The 12512-nt window shown below is 38.9% G+C and overlaps 2 protein-coding genes and 1 long non-coding RNA gene across 5 annotated transcripts in view; 2 read left to right on the top strand and 1 right to left on the bottom strand.

The window, feature by feature from the left end:
- LOC134634075 (zinc finger protein 729-like) overlaps positions 1–12512 on the bottom strand; it is a 219534-nt gene that overhangs the window by 170362 nt on the left and 36660 nt on the right. The gene's annotated exons all lie outside the window — the stretch shown is intronic.
- The window catches only part of LOC134634076 (zinc finger protein 208-like), a 144860-nt gene that overhangs the window by 115929 nt on the left and 16419 nt on the right, over positions 1–12512 (top strand). The window lies entirely within an intron of this gene.
- LOC134634077 (uncharacterized) lies at positions 9900–12504 on the top strand. Its single transcript, XR_010094806.1, has 3 exons — positions 9900–10057; positions 10583–10623; positions 11431–12504. It is a non-coding gene; the product is annotated as an uncharacterized LOC134634077 (long non-coding RNA).

The following is a 12512-nucleotide window of genomic DNA, read 5'->3' as shown; positions in this document are numbered from 1 at the left end:
TTGGTTTTTACCTTTGTGCTTTGTGTGAACAACTGAGGTGTGCTGCTTATGAAATCCATGAAGTGCTACAGAGAAAATTAGATTTTATTTATGTAATCAACACATTTTGAACTCTTAAAGAAATATAACAAAAGGAAAGACACCCAGCTCAACTAAAATGATCCATGTAGCAAACAGCCGCCACCCTTATATCGCCTTTGGGCTTTTGGAGCCTTGACCTGACTTTTAAAAAATAATTGGGGGAAAAGCACTATGCTGCTAAAAAATTAAAAATAGATATTTGCAAAATTCTGCCTAAATATTTTACCTGGTTAATGGGGAGGGGAGGGGAGGCGGACGCACCTGAGCACCCGCAATCACGCCTCACTGCCTTAACGTCTGCGCTACCTATGCTGTTGTGTTGTTGTTGGTATATGTTGGGCTGTGGTATCTGTGCTGTTGTGTTGGTGTCTGTCGGGCTGTGAGCTGAAAAGCTACAGCCGGCTGTATGCGTACAGCAACCGTGTGTGAAAAGTGGTCAATATAGAGATGCTGAAAAACGTGTTCATGGAAACATCGTCTTCTCTGGGGTAAAATGTTTACAATAGGACTTCTGCTCCTGAACCTCTGCGCACAGCGTCTGCAAATCTGTACGAAGTCACTTTACGCAGGACTGTAAGCTGTCATCTGTCAGGTGTGAACGGTGTTTGTTTTTAACATAGTTCACGGTGGAGAACAGCTGCTGATATAATGTGGATCCAAAGATCCATAATTGGCCTATCTGGGGTTAAAAGTCTCGATAAATGAACGCCGTTCGGCGGTATTTTGGCTTCCGCGAGTGTGATGCTTATTTTGAGCGATTAAAAAAAATAGAATATAATTTTATTTTTATGTTTTAATATGACAATAATCTTCCAGTTTAGAACTACAAGTTAAAAAGAACTAACATAAATAAAATACACTTCAGCTAAATACTTCTAATTTATTTTCCCAAACCATGCGTAGCCGCAGTATAAGGACTAAAGAGCCTCTAACGTTGCCGACCCCTGGTTTAGCAGATTCAGTGTCTCCATGATTGAATCTGCTGTTTTTGTGCTGCTGTTGGTAGAAAGCCGGTTAATACTGAAATGAACTGGCTGCATGCATCTCTGAATGTAAATTGGTGCACTATTAATAGATCACTCTGGAACGGTATCGTCACCCTAATTTGCCCACTTAGTAAATCTCACTCATAGCCTAGAAATTGAAATAAATCTTGTTTCCCTGCTGGATAGTGATCCACTGTAACTCTGCTCCTCCTTCCTGTTTAGGATTTCTGTGACTGAAGGAAAATTCCCTCCATCCATCACTTATCCCAGCTAACCAAAGTAAAATAAAGTTTTGCTCATCTTCAAAAAGCATTACAATAATGGACATTACCAATGCAAACTGAATAATACAGAAGATGAAAGAATAGACTTTGATCAGTTAATAAAGCTCCTGATCTTGATTCATTGTGGCTGCTACACAGATACTTCTGGGTCACTTCTCTCAGTTAGGAACCTTCCTCACCAAAACTGACTGTTGGACCACAGCCCTGGTTTCATGAGAAATTGTTTCAGCCATGATTTCTCTTCCTGTATTTCAGACTAAAGACTGAAGTGACAAATGGAAACATGTTTAAAAAACGCAATGTGAGAGAGACGTTGAGGTCCTTAGAAGTTACCCTGGGTTTTTCTGTCACCCTGCTAGATGTTACACACCTTGTTATTGGACTGATTTCTACTGCTGGACTACTCCTGGGGAGAGTAACAATACTCTTACTAATTAGCTCCCTTTCACACCTTTGGAGATATTTATTTTTGTGCTTGCAGCGCTGTGAGCCAGAACAGCGAGAGAAAAATCTGTAAACGCAACGAGCCGAATGCTTAAGTGAATCCCAGCAGCTGCACATGTGCTACGCTGATTTAGAGGATATCTTTGCTCTGGATTTATATTTATACTCTTTCATTTCTATATGATTCTTCTTGCATCTAAACGAAGATGATTCAATTTGATAAATTTTGATGGCTCTTCGTGCTCGGGTGTAAATGAGACGTAATATTTGCTCTTGGTTTGGTTCTCCTGTACAGAACCTTGCAGTACAACAGAAACCTAAAAACATTATTTGTAGTTGTTATTCTTAGTTGTTCTGCTGCCTAAATACCACAGGGTCTAATTATGAAGTTTTTGAGCTGCACAGCAGCTGGAACATAATGAAGTCTACAGGTTAAGGTTTTCTCTTCTCTTATTGTTCTCTCTGCTGCTTGGTTTGATGGATCTGAGAGCTTCTGTTTTTATTACTGTTATTATAATTATCATTAATATTTTACTCTTTAGAAGCTTTAAAATAGTGTTTGTGTTTGAAAAAATGGATCTAAGAATTGAACAGAAACATCTGTCCTTCTGAAAATCGCCCAAAGGCACAGAGACAAACTCAAAGGATGCAACCTGCAACTTTCTCTTCCTTCATGTCAGTACCATCATCGATTATTTATATAAAATGCATATAGCATCAGTAACACTTTAGTTTGGATTTCATGATTTCTGTAACTGGAAAATATTATTTTGTTTAAAGACAGAAGTGACCGCATAGTTACAACATTAAAGTGAAATATTTAATAGTCTAATAACAGATTAAATGCTGTGTTGAGTCTGTCGTTTCAGGAGGAGAGAAGCTGCAGAGAGGCGTGTAAGACTGCCACTCTGCTTCCTGGTCCCAACTCTGGATAGTCATATTTTAGGGGGTTTAATAAATGTGTCCATATTTCTAGAAATGAGAGCTGCTCCATCCAAAGTGGGATGGATGCCGTCTCTCCTAACAAGACCAGGTTTCCTCCAGAATGTTTGCCAATTATCTATGAAGCCCACATCATTTCTGGGACACCACTCAGACAGCCAGCAACTTAAGGAGAACATGTGGCTAAACATGTCACTCCTGGGCTGTATCCCAATTCAGGGTCTGCAGCCTTAAAGGCCGCATTTTAAGGCCGATTACGTCACAGCAACGCAACAAAGGCTGTCCCAATTCGAAAGCTGCTCGAAATGCGGCCCTCAAATGCGTCCTTTATTTCCCTGAATTTTAAGGATGTGGCGGTGTAGACTTCGTGGCCCAACATATCCCAGATTGCATAGCGCGGCGGTGGGTGTGGATAATTTTGCGGAAAAAAAAACCCAAAACAGTAGAAGCAGAGCGGCCAAAGAGTAAACGTTTAAAAGTAAGTACTGATATGATGTCTCAACAGGACCTGGAAAAACTAGTCCATGCATTCATTTTTAGTAGGCTTGATTACTGTAACAGCATCTTTACAGGTCTACCTAAAAAAATCAGTCAGACAACTACAGCTCATTCAGAACTCTGCTGCTCGAGTCCTGGACCACATCAGTCCGTTAGCCTCTGCACTTCCTCTCTGTACGCTGACTCGTCGTTCTTGCCAATGAGACCAACCACGGTCGTGTCATCAGCGAACTCAACAGTCAAATAAATGAGGTGAGAAACAAAATATTCATAAAAATGTGGTCACAAAGTTTAGAAAAACCAAAAGTGACTTTCTATCAAAAGTGTGAAGATTATAATATAGGTAATAAAAAGACACTGTGTATATCTGTCTAATGGTGCTTCTCTCTTTCACCACCACAGGAAACTCTGCTGGGTCCTGTGAACTCGAAAGGGAAAATGCTTATGAACTTGCAAATTAAAAACACGATGCATTTAAGGTAACCCTTCATTTCTATTTAAGAAGAGAATTTGTTCCACTGTGTGATGGCCGAGTCTGCTTGTTTTCATGGAGTAATTTCTCCTGCCTTAAAAAAAACCCTCTCATAAGAGGCTGGAGTGCACAGAAACTGGTAGAGATGCAGGTATCTGGTCGTCCTGGGTTCCACAGACTATCAGCTAAAAAGAATAAACACATTAAATTGCTGCACATTTGTAGAATAACATTTAAGATATATAAAATATATTTTTTATTACATTAAATGTAAAGAGTCAAATGGAAGTCTTTCTAAAGTTATTTCATGATATTTATATTATGAAAAGCAGATTTTTGACAATTTAATTTTTTATGTTTAGATAAAAGAAACACACAAAAAACAAAAAAAAACAACAAGAACACAAAACTGACCAAAATCAACCGAAAATACTCCCACATGACAGAACCTCTCCTCTGCCTCTCTGGCTCCATATCTCTCAATAGATCAATCTGTGGTTTGCTATCTCTCACCATCAGAACACTCCACAAATCCTGCGAATGATTCACTTCCTTATAAACAGTGTTGGCAAGTTATTTTGAAAAAGTAATTAATTATAGTTACTAGATACTTCTTCAAATAAGTCACTTAGTTAGTAACTGAGTTACAAGATTCTGAAAGTAATGAATTACTTGAAAAGTAACTATTGCGTTACTTTAAAAAACGTTTAACCCTCTGGGCTCCATGGGATAATTGGCCATTTTTAACTACTTTTGATTTGTAATTCTATTTCTGCACTTAAGGCGAACAAATCTCCTGGAACAGATGGTTTAACTGCAGAGTTTTATGAGTCATTTTCTAATCTCCTGGCTCCGTTCTTACTGCAGGTGTTCATAGAAAGTATAGAGAATAACATCCTCCCTCCTACTCTTACTCAGGGTCTCATAACACTTATTCTAAAGCCAAACAAAGACTTACTTATTATTGATAATTGGAGACCCATCTGTCTGCTCAATAATGACTATGAGATTATGGCTTAGTACTTGCTAACAGAATTAAAGAGTTCTTGGATACAATTATCGATGAGACACAATCAGGCTTTAAGTGAAATAGACACATTTCTAATAACATTAGACTGGTTTTACAAACCGGATTCCAAAAAAGTTGCGTAGAAAGATAGTGGAGCAATATCCGAAAGGTGTTACCCAGCGGAAAATTGCAAAGACTTTGCAATTATAATCATCAACTGTGCATAACATCATCCGAAGATTCAGAGAATCTGGAACAATCTCTGTGCGTAAGGGTCAAGGGCGTAAACCCATACTGGGGGGGCGATCGCCTTGTAATCGGAAGGTTGCCGGTTCGAGCCCCGGCTTGGGCAGTCTCGGTCGTTGTGTCCTTGGGCAAGACACTTCACCCGTTGCCTACTGGTGGTGGTCAGAGGGCCTGGTGGCGCCAGTGTCCGGCAGCCTCGCCTCTGTCAGTACGCCCCAGGGTGGCTGTGGCTACAATGTAGCTTACCATCACCAGTGTGTGAATGTGTGTGTGAATGGGTGAATGACTGGATATGTAAAGCGCTTTGGGGTCCTTTTCCTTAAGGAAAATCACAGAATGGGCTCAGGACTACTTCCAGAAACTGTTGTCAGTGAACTACTTCCAGAAACCATTGTCAGTGAACACAATCCACCATGCCATCCGCCGTTGCCAGCTGAAACTCTACAGTGCAAAGAAGAAGCCATTTCTAAGCAAGATCCACAAGCTCTGGTGTTTTCACTGGGCCAGGAATCATGTAAAATGGAGTGTGGCAAAATGGAAGACTGTTCTGTGGTCAGACGAGTCACGATTCGAAGTTCTTTTTGGAAACGTGGGACGGCATGTCATCCGGACCAAAGAGGACAAGGACAACTCAAGTTGTTATCAACACTCAGTTCAGAAGCCTGCGTCTCTGATGGTATGGGGTTGCATGAGTGCGTGTGGCACGGGCAGCTTGCATGTCTGGAAAGGCACCATCAATGCAGAAAAACATATTCAGGTTCTAGAACGACATATGCTCCCATCCAGACGGCATCTCTTTCAGGGAAGACCCTGCATTTTTCAACAAGATAATGCCAGACCACATTCTGCATCACTCACAACATCATGGCTGCGTAGGATAAGGATCCGGGTACTGAAATGGCCCGTCTGCAGTCCAGATCTTTCACCTATGGAGAACATTTGGCGCATCATAAAGAGGAAGGTGCGACAAAGAAGGCCCAACAGTTAGAGGCCTGTATTAGACATGAATGGGAGATCATTCCTATTGCTAAACTTGAGAAACTGGTCTCCTCGGTCCCCAGACGTCTGTTGAATGTTGTAAGAAGAAGGGGAGATGCCAGACAGTGGTGAAAATGGCCTTGTCCCAACTTTTTTGGGATTTGTTGACACCATGACATTTTGAATCACCATACTTTTCCCTTAAGATGATAAATTTTCTCAGTTTCAACTTTTGTTCCATAATTTACGTTCTATTCTGAATAAAATACTGACATTTGCCACATCATTGCATTCAGTTTTTATGCACAATTTGTTTAGTGTCCCAACCTTTTTGGAATCCGGTTTTAGATCTACTTGATTACTCTGATTTGGTATCTGACAATAGCTTCATTCTCTTCCTGGATTTTTTAAAAGTCCTTTGTTACAATTGAACATCAATTTATTTTCCACTCTTTGGAAAAAATTGGCTTTGGAGAATTTTTCTGTAAAGCTTCAAAACTTTGTACACGAATGGCAATAGCTCAATTAAAATGATTAAGACTCCACCCCGAGATTTGACCTGTTTTACAAGGACTCACCATAGCTGATAAGGAGCTCATCATCAGCCAGCTACCTGATGACAGCACTCTTCTCGAAGAATGCAAATCAAATCCGTCCAGCCCTTAGAGTTATTAGTGATTTCTCTGAGGCATCTGGTTTATGTCTAAATCTAAAAAATATGAATTACTAGCAGTTAAAGGCTGCACTGCAAATACTATCTGTAACATTTCTGTTAAACAAGAAGTCACATACCCAGAACTGTTAATATCCAAAGACCAAAAGTCAAGATGCTCGTCAAACTTCAGTCCAATTATACAAAAAACATGAAAAAAGTTCAACCAGTGGCTGCAAAGGGATTTATCTCTCAAAGGTAGAGTGTTAATTACTAAAGCTGAAGGGATATCCCGACTGGCACATGCTGCTCTATCCTTACATCTGGATAAGAAAATGAATAAAGACACTGACCGCATGTTCTTTAATTTTATATGGAAAAACCATAAGCAACCATAAGAAGGTCCTCTTACCGTGGACCCTCATTTATAAACACAACTTCTCACCACACAAATACCTCATCTGGAATAACAGAGATATTTTATTTCAAAATAAATCACTTTTCCTGGAAACTTGGGTCCAAAATGGGATCCTATTGGTGGCTCAGCTGGTTAATAAAGAGGGAGTACTGCTTACTTACAATGAATTCCTTACACTATATCATTTTCCAGTCAGTGTTCGGGAATTCTCAATGGTGCTTGGTGTCATACCCTCAGGTACTTTAATCTTATATAAAAACACTGACAGTTCAATATCTACCTCAGTCACTCTCCCTGATCCAGCTGAGTCAGCAGTGGGAAAAATCTGCTTTTCACAGGAACTTGGTAACAGCAATAAGAGAATACGTAGTTTATTCCAAGAAGATATCGTGTCTCTCCCATATATATAATATCTTACTGGAACTGACATGTTCCAGATATCACCTGGAAGACAGTCTGAATGATCCCATAAATGTCTAATTGTAAACAAGGTGAAGGAAATCTCATATAAAATTCTTCATAAATGTTACCCAGCCAGTCACTATATGGTAAAATTTAAAAGAGACATAAATATTATTTGAACTTTCTGTGGGGATCATCCAGAAACTGTGACACATCTTTTTTGGTACTGTTCCTCTACACAGAGATTCTGGAAGGAATTTAGCAGTTTTGTTATTGTCCATATTTTAAGGGAGTTTTCTTGATTATGGGAAAATGTTTTATTCTGTTTCTTTAAGTTCTCCATGTTTTTTTATAATACATTTCTTAATAGTTTTAGCTAAATTTTTTATCCATAAATGTAAGTTTATTAATAAAACACCATATTTCTGCCTTTTTATAAGGATATGGAATTGTACATACAATCAATTTCAGACTCAACCAACGAAAAGCCTCTCAGAACAATATATACGTGATGTTTTGCGCATACTCATATAATTATTTTTTACTCCTGGTTCTGTATGTTCATGTTCTGTTCTTTTGTAAACTTCATCTGTTTGTATGTTCTATATTGTGTTTCAATAAAGTTCATTTAAAAAAAGTACACTGTAAATGAAGCTTCAGACGTCACTAATCACGTGACTCTGGCCAAACGAATCAAGCCTCGACACAGTGCTTCTGAAGCAGCGTGTTGATGTTTCTGACACACGCACCGGAGCGTCAGCTTCAAGCGGACCATCACTACCTCTCACATCTAAAGGTAAGTGCCAAGGTAACTTTGAACTGAGTTCAGTCAATCTCGAGTTTTTCGAAGTTTTCTGAATGAAGTTTTCTGTTGCTCTCTGTGAGAGAAGACCGTTAAAGGCGAGGCTCTCCAGAGTGCAGCAAAACAGGAAACCACAGCTGTGTGTGTGTAAGTGTGCAAACGAATAGATTAGAAGTGCAAGTGAGCCACGAGTATAGAAAGGTCAAGTTTCGTGAGTTGTTTTTCTCACCACTAATCCCGCACTCCGTCAAACACACTCCATCAGTCTTGTTCCTCTTGAACAACTAAATGTTTAAAAATGTTGCGAGTGTACCTGGTGATATTCTCATGCCGATGCTGTTCACAGGACAGCAAGAGTAAACAATCGGGAGAATCTTGTCCTCGTCATCGTTCCCCTCGTACTTGTTATCACTCCGATTTCAGCGTTTTTGCTGTGGCTGAGTAGCATACCCTACAGCCAGATTAACTTGTGACACACATCTGCACCTGGCTCTATCGCCACGTTTGAATTCGTTTCAAGCACAATACATGTGGAACTTTCTATTTTGTCTGATTTTGTGTCTTGCAAATAAACCTTTAAAATAATTACATTTTATTATGTATTTATTTTTGGCCTACATCAGTAAGAAATGCCAAATTATATACACAAAGTTATAGAAATCACCACTCCCGTTATTCATGATGATTTCAATAACATCCCATAAAAACATGTAACATCACATCCTGTAAGCATAGTCTGCCTGTGTCTTTTCTCTGGAAATGAACATTTTCAGCCAATATAGGTAATACATCAACATGGCTGCCATGGCTAAGTTAGGAATATTTATAATGTAATTTCCAAAACTTGCATATGATCTGCAATTTGTAGCAGATCTACTGACTGTCACAGAGCAGCTGGAGCAGTCTCAAATGGAGGTCAGTCCACTACTGCCACCTGTGGCCAAGTGCCATAGCCTACTACTAGATTAACTCGTGACACATCTGCACCTGTTTCTATGACCACATTGAGTCTGAGTGGCTGCACTTACACTGGTGCATTCAAATCTACCCACAAACATATTGAAAGATGCAATGTGGATTGTCAAGACTCAAACCAATCATTAAGCAAAGACAGCAGGGATCACTTGTTTCTGTTTATTATACAGCCAGATTTACTTGTGACACACATGTGCAGCTGGCTTTATCACCTATTTTGAATTTGTTTCAAGCACAATACATTTGCAACTTTCAGTGTTTTCCGCTCTTCCAAAAGAAGAGAAAAAAAAACCTTCAACTACATGACATGCAATTGTGTATTTGTTTTCACCTTATCATACACTTGAAGTTTTACAAATCACCACTCCTTTTGTTAATATCATTTCAGTCTCAGACAATCTAGTTTTTCTTACAGAGATTGAATGCACCTTCTGCGGATGGTGTTACCACACAGTGTGCGTGGACTTCCCCTGTACAGAAGGCAACTACAAATGTTGTGAATGCTAAATAAACAGAAACAAATGATCCCTGTTGTCTTTGCTTAATGATTGGTTTTAGTCTTGACAATCCACATTGCTGGCATTGCATCTTTCAATGCCAGCAATGCCAGGTATCAGGGCTCAAACCTTTTGTGTTTGTTTCCAATAAGTTGCCCACCTCGGGAAACAAAAATGTGTTCTTTTACTTGTGAGATGAACATATGAGACACTTTGACTCTTCAGTGCAGTGTGGAGCCTAACAAAGATCTGTTTTGTGTCCCAGCTGATCAGCAGGAGGAGAAGAGTCTGACGGAGCAGCAGAGGAACATTTTCAGCTACTTGGACTCAGCTCAGCCACTACAGAGAAAACAATGAGCTCAACACAGAAGGTGACAGACAGAGCAGGGCGATATGACCAAAAATATTTATCACGATATACATTTGAAAATTTGCGATAACAATATAACTGACGATATAATTGACACTAGACAAAATACTTTACAACTCCACAACTTTATTAAAAAACCCATCAATGTATTTTCACTTAAACAAGCAGCTGTTTTTTATGTGCATTAAAGTTATATAAAAATTTAACAGTGCAAATGCAAATTCCTTGCTGACAGTTTAACCAAAAGGCATTTCCAGTGGAAATTGGCCGACATATCCTGAGCATAGCCATGTATAATATCCACAAAACTTAAAAAGAGGTTATACAGTCGTGTCCAATAGTTTTGAGAATTGCATAAATATTTGAAATTGGAAAAGTTGCTGCTTAAGTTTTTATAATAGCATTTTGCATACACTCCAGAATGTTATGAAGAGTGATCAGATGAATTGCATCGTCCTTCTTTGCCATGAAAATGAACTTAATCCCCAAAAACCCTTACCACTGCATTTCATTGCTGTCATTAAAGGACCTGCTGAGACCATTTCAGTAATCGTCTTCTTAACTCAGGTGAGAATGTTGACGAGCACAAGGCTGGAGATCATCATGGCTGTATCCCAATTCAGGTTCTGCAGCTTTAAAGTACGCAGCCTCAACGGTCCTCAAGGGCCACGTACTCAAAGACCGCTAAGGCCGGAAGTGCGAGGCTTGTAGGCTTGTGAAATGGGACTGCCCAGGTTGCCTAGCAACCCTGATACTAACAGCTGGAAATGAAGGAGAACATATTTTGTTCATTTGTTTCTACATGAGCTCTGTGTGATTTAATAAGTATCTGAGGCTGAGACCACAGGACTGTAAAACAAGATTGTTGGGCTTGATTTCTGTGCTGAACAGTCATTTAAGATTAGTTAGTAAATAACAATTAACTAATGTTGTTCATGAGACTAAAGTCATCTCACTTTGGTAATGTAAATATAATATGGCCAATATTATAGTTATTATATTACTCACTTCACTGAAAGACAAGTATCTTTGACAGTGTATCTATAGATGTATCATATATAGGAGACAAATATTGTTTGTTTAATTTGTTGGCATTACTAAATTTGGCCCATTGCTTACATATGTGTAAAAAGAAAATGTACGAGCTGTGATAACTGTTTTTCAGTGTTGGGTAAGTTACTTTAAAAAAGTAATTAATTACTAATTACTTAGTCAATATTGTATTTAAAGTACTTATCTAATTACTGTGTCAGAAAAGTAATTTAATTATTACATAAGTATTTAACTAAATACTTCTTAAAATCCATATAAACCTTGAGTGGACAAACAATAGAAATTAAACTATTTAAATAATAAATACATTTTTTTTTAAAGACGCACACTCTACAGGACGCAGCGGTAGCATCTGTTCCACAATGTAGCCTGGCAGGGCTGGACTGGGACAAAAAATCGGCCCAGGCATTTTGACTAGAGACCGGCCCACCAGGTATTATAGGAAAATCCATAAAGCCTTTGAATGAAAACAAACGCTGTTGTCACAGTGATGTACACTGTCTTGTTGGTGTATATGTATCAATCTAATAAACCTAAACCTTCACCATCCTCCCTATTGTGGTATTCTAAACAGTACCCGAAAGTAGACTGCTTTGTCGAGTTAACCTCCTGAACTATCTACAACACATGGTGAAAACCTGAAAGTAAGACAGAGAAGACTAGAGGTGAGAAATGATCATTACTGATTACTGATGACAGATTTAGATATATTTTCATAAACCATTCATTTGCCACATCAATAAACACCATGGCAGGGCAAAATATTTTTTCTAACATGGCAACCTTTAAAAAGTGAAAGGAGACAGAAAGACAGGTGAGAAAGAAAAACTTAATCGACTTTTTGATGGCATGTTACACACAGTACTGGTACAGTATCTAGAAAATGTGGGAACATGCTGGCATCATAAACAGTACTTAGCTACTTCTGAAGAAATTATGATGGGACCCTAAAAAAATACTATGTACAATAATTGATTTCTATATATTTTACATCAGATGAAAACGTTTGTTGTAAGATTCAGAGCGGTAAACAAACGAGAGAAAAGCCGATCAGCTGATCACTGATCAGTTTCATGATTGAAGTAGAAACAGGAGAGGGAGGGGGAGAGAATGAGAGGAGAAGAGGCAGCTGTGCAGCAAAGACAGAATAACTCCAGCTTTTGTCTTTTTCATTGTAGCTGAAATACGGGACAAACTGTTGCTTTTCACCTCAATACGAAACGCGCAATATTTTCTCTGTATACGAGAGAGTTGCCGCGGTGTTATCCATGGATGACGAACAAGGATCACTCAGAAGTATTCGTCTATGCTCTCGTGTCAGGCGCTTCAGTAGATTACTCGTGCTATTAACAGCAGCCGATAGTTTTTACATGTTGCTGTAATGTTCTTGTCTGCTTGTTTCA

This window comes from Pelmatolapia mariae, linkage group LG9 (genome assembly GCF_036321145.2).
Source record: "Pelmatolapia mariae isolate MD_Pm_ZW linkage group LG9, Pm_UMD_F_2, whole genome shotgun sequence".
Taxonomy (NCBI): domain Eukaryota; kingdom Metazoa; phylum Chordata; class Actinopteri; order Cichliformes; family Cichlidae; genus Pelmatolapia; species Pelmatolapia mariae.
Note: the sequence above shows the minus strand (reverse complement) of the source record. Positions and strands in the feature narration are given on the sequence as shown.